General features: G+C 46.2%; 1 protein-coding gene across 8 annotated transcripts in view; it reads left to right on the top strand.

Annotated features, from left to right (window-relative positions):
* Positions 1–19,299, top strand: part of DAB2IP (DAB2 interacting protein) — a 211,994-nt gene that overhangs the window by 122,138 nt on the left and 70,557 nt on the right. The window contains exon 1 of one of the 8 annotated variants that reach the window (XM_052814278.1): positions 3,023–3,280. The exons of the other annotated variants lie outside the window; for them this stretch is intronic. The gene's annotated coding sequence lies outside the window, so the exon portion shown is untranslated. Of the gene's footprint in view, positions 1–3,022; positions 3,281–19,299 lie in introns of those variants that run through there. 8 annotated transcript variants of the gene reach the window in all.

Genomic DNA, 19,299 nt, shown 5'->3' with positions numbered 1-19,299 from the left:
TGTCTGCAGCACTACCTGAAGGTTTTAAAATAATTGCTTTCCAAAATATTAGATGCAGATTGTCCTTGATAAAAGGCAAGGGCCATCAACACTAGTAAAATGTGGTAAGTAAAGTCCTCAAAATGAAAAAGCTGAGTCCGAACAAATGTAAGAGAGAGAAAAGGGGAGAAAGGGATATCGAGACAGTCCATAGTTAGCTCTGCTCAGAGGGTCCTTCCTGTGGATTTTATCTGGATTGCTGTTTGGAAGGTTTGGGGGTCAGGTCTGGTTGTGACATGGCCTTTTCAGAAAGGTCCAATCTGTTGGATGTTAGCCCAGGTGTACCTTCTCCTCCAGTCTAAGTTGGAAGTATTTCCTACTCTGTGCAAGAGTCATATGTTATTTAAATCTAGCCTGGACAAAACAAGAAACCATAGGAAATAATCTCCATTGCATGCAGGGTTTTCTGCCTGGCTGTATTCTTCCTTTCTGTCTCTAATTTCTGTGACTACTGAAATCCCAAAAGAATGCACTGGAGAGATGATCCTTCATTGGGTTTGGATGTGCACTAGCTACAGCCTAGCAGGTCTTCTCTGTTTCTTTATTTCTATCATGCTCTAAAACTAAGTGACTTCAAAAGAGGCTCAGCTGAATCTACAGTGGCTACAGAGAGCTGGGACAAAATCTTCTCCTAGGGCAATCCTCAAGAGGATTTTAAACCGCCATCTTGACACTGAGTTATTGTAAATTAACTGTTGCTTCCAGGCAAGGAATGATGAATGGTCTGAAATGAAGAGATAAGCGTGCATATGGATACATTCTCCCAGGCTCTCATGGACCTTCTGTGTTACTAGCAGCTGGGAATAATTCCTAAGACAGGGAATATTCGATGCTGTGTCAATTCTTATTTTAATATGCCCATGTATATAGAGAATGAATCATAGAATCATAGAATCATTTAGGTTGGAAAAGACCTCTGAGGTCATCAAGTCCAACTGTTAACCTAGCACTGCCAAGTCCACCACTAAACCATGTCCCTAAGCACTGAGTGGAATTAGTTCGAACCACTGTAATACAGAAGAAAAGCAAGCTCCTTGTGTCCTACAACTATACAGAGATCCATTTTTTTGTCTGTTTGCTTAGCTGTTCTTTTCTACCAGTCTTATCTTAGACTGTCCATGTTTTAATTGTGTCATTTAATATTTACCTTAATAGTGACCTAAGGCCATAAGTTAAGATGAGTTCTGACATGCCTGTCTGCCAGTTTGATAGCACAGCCAACCCAGAATCGGTGTAAGCAAGGAAGGGATCCCAGAAAGTGGGAGACTTGCAGTTACGACGGCTGCTTCATAGTCAAATCCTGCTCCTGCTGAACCAACGAGAACATAACCACTGGACTTCAGTGGAAGTGGCATTTGGCCTGCAGACACCAAACACATGCTTCATCACGGGTATTGCAGAAAGGGTTTCATTCTTGTCCCTCAGTTTTGGATATAGCAGGATCTCTGGTGCAAGAACAACTGAGTTCAGGGGAAAAGTGATCCAGACTGAAAGGAGTGTGTGCCCGCATGTCCTGAGAGCCAGCTGTGCAAATTGCACTTGGTGGATTAGAAAGATGCCTGTTTGCATTGGAGCGATAGTGGAATATGTATTGTAATTATGCAGTAGTCGCAGCCAAGCTGTTAGCGTAAGGTTGGGACACTGAACAGAGATGTAATAGAAAACATCCTTGCAATTCCGCCCTTCCACTTACTTTTCTCAGTAAAAACACATCCAGAAGAATAGCAAGTCCTTGCTCAGTGCTCTCCTAAATCACCGTGAGCCCTGGTGCATAGCAGATGCTCTCGATGCCCTTTCTCATTAACTCAGGGAATGGTACAAACAGCTGAAATAGGTACTCTGATCGTCCCCACTGTTTGTGGTCATCACCAGAGCAGCGAATCTAAACATTTGCCGTCAGAAATGAGCAAAAACCACTGCCTCAAGGAGGATGTGTTCAGGAAAGGGGGAGGCACAGGGAGCTGTGGGAACTTGAACAAAATATTCAGGGTTTTTTTCTTTTATTTCTCTAATGTGCCAGAATTTTCTCATTGACGGCGAAGTAAAATCTGTTGGACTGGGGCTGCTTACCAGGTCATTGTGGAGTATTGTATTATTGAAATAGAGTGGAGATGAGATACATATGTTGCTGTCAGGGACTAGAGTTTATTGTCGCAGTGGGTATGGCTAATAATGAAAGTTTAGATTTCAAGAGGATTTGAGGAGAATGTCCTTTAATTCCTATATGTCTGGATTGTGGACATATTCCTGTATGCCTGGACTTCTTTACAATTGTGGTAGGTTGACCCTGGCTGGGTCAATACAACAATTTAAAATGTGAATTGTAAATACCAATAGAAGGAGGCTGCAAGCTAAGCTGACAGCATTTATAGGTTTAGCTTTAAAGATTAACTGCCTTCAGGAAGTAATAAAGATCAGAGCTGCCCGATCCTGATGCAACTGCCTATGAAAGCATGTTGACATTGCAATGACAGGCTTCAGGAGCAGCGCGTCTCGGGGAGAGTTCGGAAACGTGCACTCCTTTAACGCGACCAGCATCCGCCCAGCAGTGTCCAGTCTTCGGTAGTGTCGGCTGGCCAAGTGCCCCCGGTAGGGATGGTGAATACATAACATTTTGTAAGTGATGGGAGCCTGTTACTGAATAAATGAAGAGGAAATCTTAAAATTAATCAGAGGTGCAGACAGAGGTGCCTGCGCTTATGTGCAAACTCTCCCACTTCTTACCTATACGTTTGCTGTACTGCACTAATTATGTATGAGAAAGAAAAATGGTAGATGATGTTTAATTAGGAATGAGCTGCTTTGTCATGTAAACTTGGAGTGCAGTGCAGTTTCTTCAGCCTGGATCGCAGCCAGTACCTGTGAGAGCTCCTAGGCAGCAGGGAAGGGGCTGGGAGCAGATGCCTCTCCGCCAAAGCAGTGAGCCTCAAGGAAGGGTTTGAATTACAAAGGAAGGGAAGGGGCTGAGCTTCCCTCCCCCCCACCTCCCTTCACAAAGGGCAATAGTCAGTTTACTTTAATAACCTCACTATCAGCTGCAGAGGAAGTCTCGCAGTCCGGGAGTCTGCGAGCAGTTTAAGAGCCAGCTAAATCCTACAAGCCAAGCAGAGCCGACCGACCCGGCCAAGGGAGGGCAGCGCAGAAGATGGACTCGCACTGCTCTCGGAGGAGCTGACTTTCCTGGGGAGCCCAGAACCGTTTCTCTGTCCTGATCTTATTTTTCTGTCCCGTGGAGGCTTGGGTAAGTGTCTGGTAGTTTTCCACTTACCTTTCTTTTTAGTGGTTCACTAGGATTCGCCAAATTACAATGGAACTGCAGTGGCAAAGTATTTCCTGCACCTTCATGAGCTTGCTCTGGAAGTGGATGATCCAGATTTGAAAAGCTGGACCTTTAAAATCTTTTGAATTCATATATTGCTTTTTAAAAAGGGCCAGCAAGCAGATATGGAGAAAACAGACTTTCCAGCACATTGTTTCAGCTGGTAGGGACTGCTGGGGCTACAGCGTCTTGCAATGCGTTGGATTTTCAAATGTTGGATTGCTCTGAACGGAGATCTCCCGAGGTCTGTCAGTCGGTTCGATGGTGCAGATGTTTGTGCTGTTTCCTGTGAAATCAGCCTGTGGGGGTCGAGGCAGCTGCGCCTCTAGCCAACCTCTGTATTCAATCATCCGCCAAGAAAAGGAGCGTTCAGCGCTTTCTCTAGACATTCGGGGGGAGAGAAAGAAAGGTGCAGGAATCAAACGGTAAAATGGTTTGCTTGAAAGGTGTTTACTCCGGGCCCTGATACTCTTGCAAAAGGGATCCGGTGACTGGGGAGCACAGTGTACAGGCAAGCAATTCCCTCACATCCACGGGGAGCGGAGCGTGTGGAGTGGCCACAGCGCGGCAGACAGAATTAATAGATTTTTCAAAGTGATTGTAAAAGATCTGTATGACTGTAAAAAAAAGAATTGGCCCTGGACTGGGGTAGGGTGTGTTTGCAAGCAGTCCCGGGTGTGTGTAGGCGGCTGTGTACGTGGTAAGAGTACAGCAGAGCTAACTTTAAAGGGAGATGTACTAAAACTTATGTAATGTATGAAACTGAATGTCCTTTCTTGACGTCCCTGCTGTGAACCTGAAAGGACTAACCCTGAAACGATTTTTAAAGCTGTCTTTGTTAGTCACCTTTTAAGCAATTTGTTTCTTTTCATGTTTCATTTTGAGTAAAAGGAGATAGGCTGGTTTCACTCCCCTCTGCACTCCTCCTCTATTGTTAGTCTCTCCCAGCTTCCCATACAATTGTCCAGCTCTGCTCTTTTCAGAGCCCAGCGGAAAAGGATATTGTTGAAAAGAAAGAAAGTATTTCAAATTAAAGTCTGGCAAGCATTTGCGTCCTCATTAGGCTTCAGACACAATTCCTCCCTCCCATCTCTTCTCCCCCAAAAGTAGCAGGGTGACCAGTATTGCTTGCAATGTCTTAAGCAGCGGCAGAATCCCTCTTAGCCATTCACTATTCAATAAATGCAGCAAATAATAATCACAGTTTGAAAACAAAGCATGTTTATAATAATATGTACAACTAGGAACACAAATGTAACGAAAGCAGTGAATTCTTAATATTAAGACAAGCCTCATTCAGACTTGTGAGCTGGAGACAGCTGATGAGTTGCCCCAGCAGTGACACTGAGCATCTGCCCCAGGCAGGGTTGGGGATCGTGGCTTGTAGGAAGGGTGTAAGGAAAGGAGTGTGCAGTGAGGGAGAAAAGGTCAAGGCTGCATCTGTATTTGTTCTCATTAAATCATAGCTTGATGTAGCAAATGGTAATTAATAGTCATGTTAATGTTCGGAGGTAAACTGATATGACTCTCCTTGCTTCCTTTTGATTCCCAGCCATCATTTCAGTTATTTTCCTTTGAGCAGCACAGATGAAGCAGCGTTGGGTCTGGATAATCTTTGGAGAGACCCAGCCAGCAAACACATGGCCTTGCGGCATGTTTGCGTTGCACGACTCTGCAACACGGCGCCTGGGCTCCTGGCACCATCCTTCTTCCCACTATGCTGCAATTAGCGGGAGGTGTCCCTGGGCATGACTGGAGCGCCCGGGAGAAGAGGGCTGCCGTGGGGTTTGTAAAAATAACGTAGACTCTTGTGAGCCTAAGCCGCCTCCTGTGGCCTCGTTAGTGACAATATTAGAACAGGGAGATGTGAACGGAGCGAGTGGAAAAGCAGTGCTGTAGACAAAGGGGAGCCTCGGTTCAGCAGGAGACCTCGCTGTTTTCTCCAGTGAACCCCAGCGCGTGGTGCTCCGTTTGCTCCTAGTCCGAGCCGCAGCCCTGTGCGTGTTGGGTGTTTTATCACAGCAACTTGCCAAGCTTTTGTGGCCCTAGGGTGCATACTTGGGAAGCTGGGAAGATAGTGAGTGGGATGAGAAAGAACTCAGTAATTTTGTGAGTTTCCTTCTGCTGAAAGTGGCAGGAATAACACCCTTTCTTATTTAAAAGGCTCCTTCAGCTTCACTGGGTATTGTACAGAAACACCCTCCTTCTTTGCTTCTCTCTGACTTGCACCATTTCAGAGACCTGCAATTTGATGACAGGTTTAATAATATAAGATACAATTGTCATTTATGTTGAGAAGAGCTATTGAAAGAACTTGGAGTTGTATCACCTGGGATAGCGAAACGTAAAGGCACTGATTTGTTCAGTCCCAGTTTTAGGTGCTTGAGACCCAGTTTTTAAGACTTGTTGGGTGTTGGTGTCTGCTCGAGTTGTGTTCAATGCTGGGCCTAAGCTGCCAGTTACTCCAGCCAGTGACTATGTTAGATATACAGGCTTCCTCCTTTTTCACAGCTGAAGACTTGTTCCAAGAGGCTCTGCCTTCCCACAGCACTGGTTCCTTCTTCCACCCCTTCACCATATGAGAATTTTCTGTTGGTTTTTTTTTAAACAGAGCCTTCATCTCTTCTTCCTCATACTATCCCCTCTACTGTGGTAATACCAGCACCCATTAATGGTAAGGGATAACTGGCCCCAGCTAGGGGCCATTTTGTTCACCGTGAGTCCCAGCAGCAGTGAGTGGGGCTGCAGGTGTCAGCAGTCTGGGTAGGACCTTGCCGGTGGCACTGGAGATACTCTGCATTTTGCTGGGACTATTGCAGTCAGAGGTGGCAGCCTCTGACCATTTACGATGGGAGGGTCTCACACCCTCCATTTCCCAGTAAAAAGCAGGATGCAGACTGGGCTGCAGCCAGTAGATTTACAGCAAATAGAATAAAACCAAGAATTACACTGATAAAATTATAAAAAGGCTTTAACAAAGCCTCTAAGCAGTTTGTCATATCCTGCAATGTAATTGACTGATGTGCTGGACGGGAATGTTCTCGAAAGGGTTGCACAATGTGGTGCATGTGCTGGTGCCATCCCGTGGGAGAGAGCAGAAAGCTCCAGCAGAATCAAATCAGTCTTTCCACTTGCAGGACTGATCATCACAACGCAGGACATTTCCCAATGTTTATTATCCCAACAGTGCATTTCACATCTTCCAGTCCCCCTCTTAGTGCTATTTGCTCTTAGATCGCTCTTTCTCTCCCTGCAATTCAGAGAATGAGCAGCTGCACATTTTAGCAAACTGTCCTGCTGGGGTCTGGAAATGGTGGTCAGCATCTAGGGAAAAGTGATATGAATAGAACATATAAAATAGTGAGGAGGGTAGGCAGTGCCTGATGAGCCCGTGGTCCTCAGTGGGGCTTGTAATGGTGGGCATGAGTAGAACTGAGGGCATTAAATCACATAGACCATGCCAAGAGAGAAATGTCAGAGATGCCTCCTGTGTGGGATGAGGACTCTCCCAGCCAACGCACAGAGCAGATATTTAACTGTACTAACAGGGGTCCTTGTTTCTTTATGCAGAGCGCCACAGCCTTGGTCTTGCAGAGCTCCTGAGGGTGTTGTCACTGAAATTGTAGTTTCTTTTGGGAGCCAGGTGTCGGGGCTGAACAAAGAGTGCTCCAAGTAATGCCCGTGGCAGCCCTTCTGCGGTGCCGCAGCTTGCAGCCGACTGCTGAGAGAGAACTGCTGCGCCAAGTGAACAGTGACACCTCCTCCGTCTGTGTCCGTGTGTCTGTACGCGTGCTGTGCCGCTGTGCATGTGGAGGCAGTTGGACAGTGAGCCTGTGTCCTTGATAAATTGGGGTTATCCCCAGTCAGACGGCATCAATGATTCAGGTTGCTTGCACTTCCCTGACCGTCCCCAGGTAGTTGCCCAGGACATCTGTGGCACAAGCCAGCCTTTTCCTGCATGCCCCCTCAGCCAGGACAACATCAATAAAAATGAGAATTTATGAGCTCTGTCATGTACAGCAAGCAAAGTGTCGTGCAACAAATTAATCACTGATTGTGGTGCAGTGCTGACTGGGAGCTTTCTGGTTCTCTCTTGGCATCGTTGCAAGGTTGTTAGTTAAAAAACGAGTTTGATAAAGAGACCCTTGACTCCCAGCACTTCTGTCTCCTCTGTTACCTGCTCACCAAGCATGAGACACTGTTAGCCCAAAAGGTGCTTTTTACTGTTCAAGTTGCTCCAGCTTTTAGTCATCAGAATGTGACAGCACTGGCAGTTCTCTGTGCTCGTCTGTTGCTTCCTATCCAGTAATTTTGGGATCACATAATGACCTGCCTTCCAGCTTGGGCTGGGAGGAGCTGGGTACCTAAAGAACAAACCATGCAGAAGCTTCTCTTTGGGCTTCAGCAAGAGGTTCACAGGGACCAAAAAGCCTTTGCCTCAAGCTCCGTTGCTTCCTTCCCATGTTTACACAGCAGCAACAGAGTGTCTCAGCTCTGGTTTTAAAGCACTCCCAGGTGCTTTAAAGGGGCTGTGCCACAGCAAAGTGAGTTAAAAATGGCTCTTGGATCCTGCACGTGGCTCATAAAAACTGATGGCATTGTTGAGTCAGCAGACATACTGTTCCCTGAGCTCCAGATAGCATCCCCTGGCCTTCTGTAGGAAACTGTGTTCACTTGTCTATATGTATACAAAGACAGCTGGATGTATATGCATGACTTCTAAAATACAAAGTAGAGAGTCATTATGTAGCAGAAGCATAAAAACCTTATTAACACTTGATATAATTCTGACAGCTCTGCTAGCAGTGTTTAGTGAGAGACTGGAAAGCATTTTTCAAACATGAACCCACAGCCACATACGTCTTCCTAGTCAATAAGGAGAAGCCAGAGCAGCAGGCGGGTGTTTTGTCTGAGTGACTCGTCGCATGGGAGAGCCGACCATTCCAGCCGGCAGCCCCCCAGACCCCTCGTGCTGCTCCTGAGCACGGCAGAGCTTTGGAGTCGAGCGCCGGGGCCGCATGTTCCTGCTGAGCTGCTTCCCTTTCCTACCAGAGAGGTTTTGCTCATTGTTCTCTAATTTCAGCAGACAGGAAAGAACCCACCTTTGAATTCAGTTGCCTGCCCTGTCCCCACAGCTGGTGCTAGCAATTGTCCCAGTGTTCCTACCCAGACTCGCTTTCTTTGTTTTCCTACGGGTAGCTGTGCGAGGTTATTGTTTTTGCAGTAATTTTATTTATCCCTGACTGAGACTAGACCACTGTTTCCTATTGACTCATGTCACCTGTTGATGGCCTTTTCCTGTCCCTCGCATAAACGCAGTGCAGGGGTGGGAGATGGAGATGGTGCCTGGACCCCAGGTTTAGTGAATGCTCGTACATTACAACAACCCCACGAGAAACCCCGCAGAGGAGGGAGCAGTAGAGCTGTAAGGCTGCTGCCGTGCTCTGCAGGCAGTCTGGGACACGTGCAAGGAGGCTGGGGAGAGGGAGATCTGCAGGGGACGTTGTCGTGTGTTCGGGATGTTTTGCCCCTTGTTATGGCAGACTTGTATCAGCTGAGCCCATCCAACCTAATTTGCTCACGAGTGCTGTACCCTGAGACCCTCCGGCTACGCACATCACCTGTCAGCAGATGCCGAGCACTGCGTCAGAGACCCGTCAGATTTTGAGGCACTGCCTCGAATGCTTGATGGGTCCATGGAGCAAGCTGCCAGCGGGTCTGGTTTAGCTGCAGGTTCAGTTTGGTTCATCAGGCTTGGTTCTTACTTTTTTTTTCCTTTCTGTTTTCTTTTTTAAGAGTGCTCTTGTATCAGAGCTGGGTGCTGTTGCCCATCTTTGGTGTTAGAGGGTGACTTGTCTCCTCTGCATGGAATGGAGCCCCCTCTGCTCCTGTTAATGCTAATGGCAATTACCCAGGTGCTGGAGAGGGAGCAGGGCATTGTACATCTTAGATGTAACATCAACATGAAATTTCATCACCTAGGTTTCAAGAAAAATAAACTGTGGCTGGACTTAAAACATAGTGGTGAGGAGGAGTAAGGGAGAGAGCCTTTTATGACCATTGAGAATATTTGTAGCTAAGCAACCAACATCAGCAGGAAGAATAAATCAAAAGTTTCAGGGCTCTGCCTGCCTGCCTTCAAGGGTCAGGAACTATATTTTCCCTCTGTTAACAAGATTGCCTTCCTTTGAAACATCAGCTATTAGCTACTGCTGGAGGCTGGATACCGTATTAGATAGACTAGAAGCTTGTTGTGGGATACTGGGCTAGAAACATAAATGGAAGGACAGAGAAGATAAGCATCTTGCCAAAGGCCATGAAGTGAGTCAGGCCTCCCAGCGGCTTACAGGAAAATGCTCCTGGAAAAGTAATGTCTAACACATATATAATAATTTCTAATTATTGTTGTGTAAGTCCTCCTAACAACTCTTCAAGGTAGCAGCTATAGACTATATTCCCATTTCACAGATGGCAAAAGTTGAGTGACTGGATGACTGTAGCGGTTTATGTTTGAAACAGTGAGTCTCTGTGGCTTTGTTCATTTTATGTATTTGTACAGTTCCCGTTGCTTGGGGCACCGATCTCCATTGCTATGATTGCAACGCAGATCCGAGGCCTATTAGATAATTGAGCTTTATTTTCTACAAAGATATTATGCAGTGTTCTTCACTAGGTTGCACCAGAAAACCTAGAAGCAAGACATTTTACTTTAAAATAGGTTTTATTTATAAAGAGGAAATTTCCCAGAAATGCCAATGGGAATGGCCGCAAATCAAATCCCAGCAGCAGTTTCTCAATGGAACTTCTTTTTTTAAATACCATCTTACAACCTCAGGGTATTTTCCATCTCTGCTTCTTCCTCCTGCTTAGTCAAGAGCTGGTTAGGAATGATGCTCCAGTCTCTACCCTGCCCTGGCAGCCTCACTGATCACCTGAGAGACAGGGCTCGTGCATGCCCTCTGCGCTGCGAGAAGATCCCCGTAAAGTACTTCCGAACCAAACTGCTGGAGCCCTGAGACCCTGCTAAATACATGGCTGTCATACCTCACAAATCTAGGCCTTAAATAGACTTATTCCCTGATCAAGAACCCCAGAGACCTCTTAACCTTCATAGACACTAAAGTTGGTGTTAATTATAAAGCTGAGTGTATTAAGGCCAGATCTCGTGGTATTTATATGGAACTGTGTTCCTAAACCAGATTTATTATTTTAATGAGAGGAATGAACTGTAATACAGGATAACTCGTGTGGTCTTGGACTTCCAAGACCTATCGCAGTACCGTTCACATTTCTGGGCAGTGCTGCGCCAGAACACGCTCCTCAGCAGGAGGACCGTCCACATATTTTAGCACTTTATGTGGCATTTTCTCCACTTTTCCACCCAGAAAGCTTCCTGTAGCATTGAGCATTTCAGTGGAGTTTAAAAAAGTGTGTCTCGATTTTTATGTATTCATGCTCTTTGTATGTTGATCTCTATTCAGAGCATCCTTTTAAAGACGATGACAAGCATATAACTTTAGGAGGCAAATGGCTGTTTTTTCTGTCTTATTTACTGATACAGCTGTAAGCCTGCGTGATGGTGACTGGAGTAACTCAGCTGTGAAAAGCACTTACGGATTTGAAAGCAAAGGGTGTTTCTGTCCATTAACACCAGAGTTCGCAGAAGCCCAGCTGGGTGGGGAGTCCATTTAGTCCCAGTCCCACAGCTGGGCTTTGAGAGGTGGCTTGAACTGGCAGGTAGAGATTAAATGGCTGTTGGGTATATTTAGCAATAACACTATGCCAGCATGACAGTAAATGATTTTGGGGCCATTATTAATGTTAACATTCATTCAGGATGGATTTTATTTTTCATATTAGAAAAACTATCGCTTTTGGAAGTAATGCAAACACAGTTTGGAAGCATCACCAACTATTTTAAAAGAAAAAAAAAATGCATTGGTGCATGTGAGGGAGACATTCTGGAAAGAAAAAGTACAGCCTGGGTTAAGAGAAACCCAGTGCATTCATATAGATCTAAACTTTTCTCTTTTGATATTTTTCCTCTCCCTCCCACCCGCCTCGGGACTGAAGTGAGGTAGGATCTGATGTGCTCCCACTCCTCCGTGTGTAGGAGCTGAACCGCTCTGGCTGGTTCCTGAGTTATTCCCAGCTCCCACTCCGTTCAGACCACAAAACAGCTCCCTGAGGCACCGACGGACTTTCTGAAATGCTTCCACAAATACAGATAAGCACAAACTGTTGAAAAACAAACACTCGAACGCTCTCCAGACCCTTCCTCTGCCTGCAGCGAGTGTTCTGCAGGGCAGACCCAGGGAGCGGTGGGGAGAGCCGGGACACCCGGGTCGTGGGGTGAGCAGCTCCTGCCTCAGTGCTGCCTCAAGTTTTCCCTTCTAGGGAAGGAAATACGCCCAGCTGATTGTGAAAGAGGTTGAGGACACTATAGTCACCTTAAAATGCATGTTCAAAGTAGTTGTTTCAGCTTTCTTACTCCATTTGATGAGCTTTTTGCCCCTTGTCTGCTCGATAGTATTTTGTTCGGTCAGCTTCTCTCCGGTTTTGTCAGTACGACCACTCTGTGTGTCTCTTACTGGAGGAAAAGCACAACCCAATGCCGGCAGCTGCCTGAACTCAAACTACTCCATCTCATGATTTTTAAGTTGGGTACTTTTCACATTGGCAGTGCCTCTGTGGTAACTAATGTTATTTATTAATTAATTCTTTGCATTACAGCCAAGCACGCATTGCAGTCCCAGCCTGTTGCTGCTTTGTGCTGAGCAAATCCATACCTGGAAGACAGCTGTTTGTGTGGGAAAGTCTCCAGAGGTGAAAGGTGAAAGAAAAATGCAAAATGGTGAAAGACTTTTGGTCATTTCAAACAAAAGTAACACTGGTTTATTCAGACCTGCTGAGCTGGGCCCAGCTTTTCCTGAGATACCCCCAGCTCCTTGAAGTCTGAGCTTTTAAATGTCACTTTGGTTGTAGTCACAGGGAGGAGAGGGCTGAGCTGCCTGACGGGGGCTGGCAGGTACAGGAGCTGCGGCACGGCACGGCACGGCACGGCACGGCACGGCACGTGGGCACCAGCGTGGCCTCGGGATGGCCGTGCGAGGGTGAGCTGGGAGTGGAGGGGCCGTGGCCGCGATGGCCCGTCCGCCCACAGGGTGCCCGTGGGTGCTGGACCGTCCTTCCCAGCTCCATGCAGGTCCTGGGCTGGCTGGGCAGTCCGGACCGCGCCATGTGTGCTGGGACCGTGCCGGGGAGGTCCCGGGCGCGTTTCTTTCTCTGAATATGAGGAGAAATTGCTCTTCAGTGCTTCTTTTAGGGTGTTTTCTCTACCTCCTTTTATGCCCTGTAAATGCCTCTTTTTCACTGTTACTTTTTTTTTTTCCAAAATCACAGCCTCTTGTCTTTAGTTTAATTTTTACATTTAATGAAGTAGCCCTGTAATTAAATATTCTTTAACAAATCCCTGGACAGGGTATCTCATGACAAAAAAAGCACTTCAATTTTATTATTATTACTAACGCAAAGTAATGAAATGTTTGAATCCTTATCAAGTGTAATTCAGGGGGTTAATCATTTAAGTTGAAAGGAAAAGTTAGCTCCATCATTTATGCTGAACTGATCTGCCTAGTGTCCTGTTACGTTCTTTACTGTTTATTTAGATCTTGAGACTATATTGTTCTGGCCTAGAACATACAATACATGTAATTGCGCATGTGTTTGTATGAGCTTCTGTACGTTAGCACAGTGTGGTTGAGTGTGTTTTGTTTTCTAGTTCACTGGGCAAAGAGTTAGCAATAAGCTAAATACAGGGAAAGCTGAACAAGAATAAACAACTTTTGATGTCTGTGATGTCTAGCTTGAGAAACCTACTAAGCACCTCACTAAGAAAAGCAAAGTAAGCCTTAAAAACATCTGAACTTGCTGAAAGGTTCTCATTGAGAAATATTTTTGCATCTTCAGTTTGAACTACAAAAAAAAGCAACTCTGTGAGTCAGTCAGACAATCCCACATTTCCTTCTGAATTGGACTAGCTAGCAGTTCATACACTCTCCTTTCCCATCTCCTGCTCTGAGCTGTTTGTGTTAATTATTTCCAGACCCCAGCTGAAGGCTGAGAAAGCAGTTGGGGCAGATGTTGGCCACCTGGGCTCTAGGAACAAGGCTTCCCAAAGCCGGGACAGGTTCAGCTTCCAGAGCGATAGTTTAGACATCGAACCATTGTCAAAACTAGGTCAGCTGGATATCAAAATCTGTGTTTGCTGGATATCCCGCTTTGGGGCATTTGAGCCTGGGCAAGCGTACGGCAACTGTGGGCTGTCAGCGTACAGCAGCATGACTGTGTAAGATGGGTCTCTCCTGTTGCTGTCAGTACTCCGCTGATTAAGATGGCAACAGCAAGAGTCCTTTGGGAAACCAGAAGCCAGTGTAAAGGTTAAAAGCAGTCATTGTTTGGTATTTAGAGGCTTTACAGATAAAATTGCACATCTCTGGCAAAGGACATCTGCAGCAGATGCAGATAGTTGGGGAATGTATTTAAAACCTCACTAAGCAGCGGTCTGCAGGAAGGAAGCCTAACTTGCAGAACTGACAGTGCTGACTGCATCCACAAATCCGTGTGTGCCAGAGCTCCAGGAAAGGGCAAGGAGACCAGCAATACTGAAACGAGGCAGAGGATAAGGTAAATCATTCCAAAGAAGGACTTTGGAGGCCGGTGCCCTGGTTCATGGCTGTGTCTGTACTGGATGTGAAGCTGCAGCAGAGTGCGTGTCCCCAGCATCCCTGCATCCCCCCGCGCCCCTACCTGAGCAGTAATCCCTCCTGTCGGCAGCTCTTCCTCAGGAAAACACACTGTCCTGCCCCGTCCTGCCTTCAGTAGCCAAGGAACGGGGATTTTCCTGGTGTCATGGTGCATCCAGTGCCACAGGCAGGGTTCAACTCCTTCTTCAGTGTGGCTTCATGGCCTCTGAGGCTCCGCGTGGGCTCTGTGCTGGTGCCCAGCTCTTCTAGTTAAAATGCAAGGAGGAGAGGAGACAGAGGGAGACAATCTCACACGGGAACAGGAGAAGCACAGGTATGTTGGGGCGGTTCTGAGGCAGTGGAAGAGTAAGTTCAGCTGGAAGGAGGAGGGCGGAGGGTTAGGACTTGTTAGTCTGCATGTGGCCAGCTGAAACGTTCCTTTCTTCTGATCATCCTTCATCCCGTCTTTGATCTGAGATGTACTTTTTTTCCTGGATGACTTCCAACATTCTTGGTGTAGCTATGAAGCTCCCTTTTTTCCCCTATGCAGGCCACATCCCTCAAATTTAAGAAAGACGCTGTGATGATGAAGTAGGACTGTTGTGTATAAAGTCATTTCTGGATAAACATGTTTGACTTCTTCAGGTGTTCTTGATCTCTCTTTATTCCTAGAACAAGCACAGAACAGGCTACAGCAGCACAGGCTCCTACATTCATCCCAATAGTTTGACTTAGTGCAGTGTGGAAAATCATCCCCATAAAGGGTTCAAGCTGTGGTTTGGGTACAGATGTCCAATAAATTGAGAACTTTTGGCAACCCTCATTTCTAGACTGACATGTCAGACAGATTCACATGCCAGAAGCACACTGGGAAGCAAAGACTGGGTTGGGAATGATGCCAGGAGCCAAGATGCATTTGTACAATTTTGGAGCCACAGCTTGGCCATCTCTGGCCCAGGCAGCAGGATGACGGAGAGAATCCCAAGGTAGCTAGCTAGATAACGATGTTGCTTATACAAGGACAACAGAAAAAAGCATGGCACCCTGTTCCTGCTTAGGAAGGTCGGACACAAAAGAGAAAAAGCTTCTTTCTCTAGAGGTGAACAGTCACTTCTCCTTCCTAGAGCAGTAGAAGCCTGACACTAGATAAGTAGCTGTGAGATGATTCATAAAAAACTAATTTATAATTTGCCAGAATATAATCCTATTTGATCAGTGTTATTCAGTTCCTCTTTCTTTTAAAATTCAGTGCATTTAACTGTTCTACGAGGGTTTATGAATGTTTAAAAATTGCTTTGTGGTCCCTAAAGTAATTTGACAAGTCTGACAGCTATTGATTAAAAACCTGAAATTATTCAGACTGTAGGATGACTTGGGGGATTAGATAGAAAGTTTTTTCAAATGTGAAAGGAAATAAGATGTTGGAAAGTAAATATGTTCTTGAATATTTTTGAAAAATCCATTACAACTGTGAAATTAAATTGAAATGAGATACTTCGTGTGGAGATGAAGGAACTAAATGCTGGCTTTACTATTTAGGCATGGGGTAGAACTCACCATCCCGGGTCCAACAAATGTTTCCCTGGAAGATGCTGGTGACGGGGCTCTGGCACGGATCCCACCGCAGGGTGCTGTGGGGAGCCCTTGGGGAGCCCTGTGCACCTGCCCATTCCTGGCCAGGGACCAGCCAGCTCCTTCCATTCAGCCGTTCTGCATCATGGAGTTAGATGCCAAGCAAGGTCAGCGGACAGCTGTGGGGCTGACAGGAATGTGGCTCTTTCTGTCCAATATGTATGTTCCTGTCTGACTCTGCGGGACAGACGGGAGCTAACTGAGCCTCAGACTAAATGACCGCAGCCTCCCTGATTGTCCTAATTTGCACTCCTCATGCAAGGGCTGCTGCGGTAGTTGGGAGCAGCTATTATGCAGGATACCTCTGTCTCAACTTGTCCTTCTTCACCAGACCTCCAGGAAGGATATCCAAGAACTGGCTATACATCTCTGTACATGCCAAAGAGACTCTCCTAGGAAATCATTAGACCAGCCGGGCCATTTTCCATATGACCAGAAGGGACCTCTTCGTTCGGCAGATCCAGACTTGTTCTGTTACTGATGACCATGTTTTAGAAGATCCTTCATAAACATATTTTCTCCATCTTAACATCATTGAGGTTTTCGCCCCCATTCTCCCTCCTTCTGGAAGGCTAATCTCAAATTTCACTTCTCTCATGGTTAAAAGCCCTCTTCTGATTTTCAAGTCTGAATCTATTCACAGCCAGTTTTTAGCCACTTGTTTCACCAGTGCTGCCGTGTAGCTTGAATAGTTCTTGTCTTTCTCATGTACTTACTCTGAAGTACATATAGTCCTCCTGCCCCTCAGTCTCTTCTTGCAGACTGAACAAGCTGAGTGTCACAACGCTCCAGCATCATGCCGAATATGACCCAGCAGGTGACATATCCCTCCACCCCTCTCTGAATTGAGACTCACGTCAACCCCATGGGGCAGAGGTGGGCACTTTCCCAGCTTGGCTGCTACACCCAGCTTTCAGCCCAGTCAAAACACTCTGCAAATCTGAGTGGATGATCCATAGCCAAACATCTTCAGGACTGAAGAAGTAACTACCCCGGCCCACTGGCAGCTGGCTGGGAATGAGGGCAAACACCGATGTAGCAGCTGGGTTTGTAGGGCAGAAACAAGTTCATCTGCTGCATGTGTTGTGGGAGAGCCCTCCTTCCCCAGCCTGGGGGGAAACATGCTGCTGGGCACAGAAACCCCCTGTGCCCCCTTCTCTGAACACAGAAACTGCGGCTATCTCGTCTGTACCCGAGAAAAATGTCTAGCTGCTGGTTATCAGTGCTGTTGTCAGGGAACACGTGTCAGCTCAGGTAGAAGGGATCAAAATATGTGAGTCTGTAGGCTGGAACAAAGCATCTGGTCAGCTTTGCAGGGTGTGTCTGCCAAGGCAGGTAGTCCACAAAGACCTGGTTCTGCTTTCAGTGGCATTATTATTGCTGGTATTTAATCAGATAATTGATGGCTGTTGGTATTGGTTAAATTCTTGAATGATTCTGTCTGCAGAGATAATAAAGTGTTTGTTATGATGATTCAGTTCCCTGGATTGAACAGTAGATCTGTGAATATGGAGATATTAAATAAGCAGATCATAGTGGGCTTCCTTGGCCTCTTACCTCAGCGGGGTACCATGCAGCCCTTGCTCATCTCCAGTAATTCTCAGTTTCACTGGGATCGGCATAAACCACATGTTCAAAAGCCTTAGTTAGAGGAATCTGCAAGCTACGATATGGAGCTTGTACATGGTGTCACTAGACCGTGCATGGTATTTTAAACCCTCGTGCTATATATGGCCCTCAGTTATATTTCCATGACAATATTAAGCTTTAAAAAGATGAGTGGAAAGAAAGGAGACCTTCAAATTTAGTTACTGCCAGAAAATACTAGGCACCACATAGTTGTCATTCTGCAGCAGACAGGGATTATCCATAAACCCTGTACCTCCAAAGTGAAGGATAGTAATAAAGCTGACCCCGGGCGCACTTCGAACTTAGCTACCTCTGATTAATTAAGTTTTTCCTTCCTTGAGCCTGATTTAGTACTTATGGTCAGAATGAAGGATTTAAGTTAAGAAACTGTTGAGAAATTGAAGGACAGCTCTCATCCCCTCTTTCATCCCCTTCCCTATCACATGCACACACACGTGGGTAGTAGAGGGCTTGATGTGGCTGCTGAAAAATCCGTCTCCAAAGGCATTCCTGTCCCAGAATTCCTGTCATTCCTCCTGCAGTTGCACTGCTTTCCCTGTGGATTTTTGTTCCTGCCAAGCTTGAAATTTCAGTGGGGCATGGCAAACACTTGGTTAGTATTGGCTGTAGGTCTCAGGACAGCATGGAAGGTGTAATAATGATTCTGCATTTATATGGAAAGTAGGAAGGTTTCTGTGCAGCTGTGGAGTATCTTTCATTCATTCATTTAATGACTGAGCTTTCTGGGATGTTTAAAATCCATCAGTGGCAGGGCTGAGGCACAGCGCAGCCCTACAGGACCCCAAGTTCAGAGAACTTTTCCTTTGCTTCAGACAGCAGGGGCTGGGAATGAGGATGAGACCATGGCTGGTTCTGTAGCTCCCCGGAGTTTGGGTTTGCACAACAGCCCTGAAACTTCACAGCCCTCTTTGGTTAATAGCTATAATGATTATGATACGAGTTCATTAACGTGCTGGTATTTACAGCCTTCTATATGGGCAGGGAAATGTTGAATAAAACATAAAGAAACCCGTGCAGGTACGATGAAAACACCGGATTTAAAATTTTTGGTTGTCCTTGCAATGACTTGCCTAGACCAGAAGACAATGTGGTTTGAAGCAGGACTGTCTGGTGCGAAAGCGTGGCACCCTGCGCTGCCAGGGCTGCCTGGCACCGCCGAAACCCCGCGGGGCTGGAGCCCTGTGCCAGCAGTAGGGACCTGGGGCTCTTGGGGCTTCCCTGCCCGCGTGTAGCACTGAGTGACAGGGCTCAGAAATGCCTGTGCTCACCTGGGGGTGTGATTACACTGGCTGAGCCAACAGCCTGTTTCTGGGGTCTGGGCAGGTCCCGCTGCTCATACCTGTACACAGGAGAAGACAGCCACGGTGTGGACATGGCATTTTGTACCCGTGTGACAACTTTGTGACTTCTGACTGACATGCGCAGGGCTATTTCCACGCTGCAATGAACAGGCCAGTAGTATACATCACTTTGCTGAGATGGGCAGACACTGGCTTTGAAAAGTCTATTACGGTACAGTTAGTGATAAGGAGAAGTGCAAATATGAGGCAGAATGGCTCGATTTCTTTTTTTCCTCTGCTGCTTTGGTATTTGGTGACCATGATAGAATTGTTTTGTTTTAGAAAGAGTTTTACAGAACATAGTTGGGAATATGTTTGCTTCTACCAACCAATTGAATCTGCTCATGTCCTGGAAAGTCATTCAACCACTACTTTCCTAATTTGATTGCTGCAGTTGGCATGCTCTGCGCAGCGCTGGTGCTGTATCCCAATAAATGCTCAAGGATTTAGAGGGGTGATGGTTTTACATGTGTAGTCAGATCTAAAAAAACTTGTCAGAAGTGATTCTGCTGATCCCTTAATTAGAATTCTTTAACCACTTTTTCGAGGAGAAACAATAGTTTAGAGTAGTGAG

This window comes from Harpia harpyja, chromosome 19 (assembly GCF_026419915.1).
Source record: "Harpia harpyja isolate bHarHar1 chromosome 19, bHarHar1 primary haplotype, whole genome shotgun sequence".
Classification (NCBI taxonomy): domain Eukaryota; kingdom Metazoa; phylum Chordata; class Aves; order Accipitriformes; family Accipitridae; genus Harpia; species Harpia harpyja.
This window is presented reverse-complemented; position numbering and strand designations above follow the sequence as displayed.